The sequence below is a fragment of the Penaeus monodon genome, chromosome 3 (genome assembly GCF_015228065.2).
Source record: "Penaeus monodon isolate SGIC_2016 chromosome 3, NSTDA_Pmon_1, whole genome shotgun sequence".
Lineage (NCBI taxonomy): Eukaryota > Metazoa > Arthropoda > Malacostraca > Decapoda > Penaeidae > Penaeus > Penaeus monodon.
Genome location: NC_051388.1, coordinates 21,605,209 through 21,607,708, shown reverse-complemented (window position 1 = coordinate 21,607,708; position 2,500 = coordinate 21,605,209). Strand labels below are relative to the sequence as shown.

Here is a 2,500-nt window from a genome sequence, read left to right as displayed (position 1 = left end):
CTGTTTTTTATTTGATTATATGTTCTTGTTGTCTGTGTTCTTGGAATCCTTTTTTCTTTAACGATTTTTTTCTGTCGTTACACAAACACATACACACATGTGTGTATATATACATATGTATATATATATATATATATATATATATATATATATATATATATATATATATATATATATATATATGCATATATATATATATATATATATATATATATATATATATATATATATATATATATATATATATATATATATATATATATATATATATATATATATGTATATATATATACACACACACACACACACACACACACACACACATTTATGTTTATGTGTGTATATATGTGCATAAATCGTCTCCTCCCGCTATCTCTTTCTCTCTCTCCCCACACCTCCCCGCTCTCTTTCCCTCTCTCTCTCTCTCTCTCTCTTTCTCTCTCTCTCTCTCTCTCTTTCTCTCTCTCTCTATCTTTCTCTCTCTCTCTCTCTCTCTCTATATATATATATATATATATATATATATATATATATATATATAGCTGTCACCTTTTTGCTTCTCTTCTTCCACGTATTGACTCCAACATGCATTGAATTTTTCTAACAGGTTAGGAATACTCAGAAAACATAACAATCATCGAAGTTTAATATAAATCTTTATACATATACAAAAATATCAGTTCTGAGCAAGATCGTCACTACCGACCGACTCTCCCTCACGCATTGGACACTAAATTTTAAAAAAAGGAAAAAAAGAGAGGTAATCGAACCGTAGTTGCCCTGAAACAGGTTTTAAAAATAAAATAACAAACACCAAGAGATCATGCAGGGTTATAAGTGAGGTCGTCTCATAGGGGTGGTTCCTGTTGGCAAAATCAAGTTCCAGTAGTAATGAATCACGTCAACAAACACATGTGACAGTGTTTAAAGAGTACTGCATTCTGTCTAGTCAACATCAATCTCGCACAGCAATTCCTAAACACAACAAGTCGGTCGTCATTTTTTCTTCGCCATTTTCATTTTACAGAACACACTTTATACAAAAAAAGTAAAAGTTTTACTCAGAATACAACATGTGTATACATTTGTATACCAAACACTTACATTTACATAAATGTCGCCACCCGAAATGAGTCCATGATTAAAATGAAAGTTTTTAAATCTAGTTTCTTAAATGAAAAATACCATATTTCCAAGATATATAAATGAAAATAAATCATGGTCCCGTTACTCAGTTCCCCACATGAATCACATACACTTTTTTCCTTAGAATTTTGAAAAAATTTTTATATTCCTAATTTCAAATTTATGTATCTGCAGTCACACTTTTACTTAAACTCTATGCTATGAATCGCATTTTTTTCAAATTCAATAATAATAATGATAATAATAATAACGATAATAAAGATGATGGTACTAGTAAGAACAATAGCAATGATGATATTATTAATAAAAAAATAGTAATGATAATAATAATAATATAAATGATAAGAATGATAATGATAATAGTAATATGAATGATAATGGTAGTAATAATAACGGTAGTAATAATGATAATAATGATGATGATGATAAAATAATAATAATGATAATAATAATAATAATAATAATAATAATAATAATAATAATAATAATAATGAAAATAATTATAACAACAACAACAATAATAATAATGAGGATAATAATAATAATAATAATAATAACAATAATACACTAACGACAATTCATGCAGCATTCTGTATGTTCTTTAAGGAACTGGTGTGCAGAATAGAGTTGTGCCGAATTATAATATTTAAAAAAGCAATTAATTTCAATCTCCTAATATTCCTGAGATTTACAATACTTTTCCTAAACACAAAATTAAATTAGAATTTGGTAAAATATCACACATTTTATTTTCATGTTTTACCTATTAGCGTGGCTAATATCGAAAATACGTTAGTCGTTTCGAAATATATTGCACATATCCGAACGATTTTAATGTATTCGTTTTTTCATATCTTTCTTTGCAATTAAGATTGATGATTGATTGTCGCTTTGGATTGATTTTCTGCATTTCCGAGGATGAAAGAATCATGTTTAAATCACCAGGAGTTTTTCTCCGTTAATTTACATTTTTGCTAATAACCATAATAATCATAAGGACACTGAATGGAGGTTACCATGCGATGTTAGTAAGACTGTTAAGAATAAAAAGATTCATTAAAGATGCATTGTTAATTATTCATGTCCAATGTCCATAAAAAAACGAAACGCACTTAAAACAGATACACAGATTTGTGTTTGTAAAACATTTCTGACATTTAAAAGATAAACAAAAACTAAGTATGTAACTTGGACAAAAATGCAAATAATTTCCAGTGTACATTATGTATATCATTTGCGCTCTAATTACTTATTTTTATCTCCGTAGAATCTGATTCGAGTATTGTAAAACTGTTTTACTTCTCCTCCGTTAAAGGGTGAAAATCAGCTGCGGGAAATGGTTATTGATAAATTC

The 2,500-nt window shown here is 27.6% G+C and overlaps 1 protein-coding gene across 1 annotated transcript in view; it reads right to left on the bottom strand.

The window, feature by feature from the left end:
• Positions 1–1,638: 1,638 nt before the first annotated feature.
• The window catches only part of LOC119585569 (nephrin-like), a 107,072-nt gene continuing 106,210 nt past the window's right edge, over positions 1,639–2,500 (bottom strand). The window contains exon 18 of the mRNA XM_037934239.1: positions 1,639–2,500. This exon is cut by the window's right edge and continues 1,203 nt beyond it. The gene's annotated coding sequence lies outside the window, so the exon portion shown is untranslated.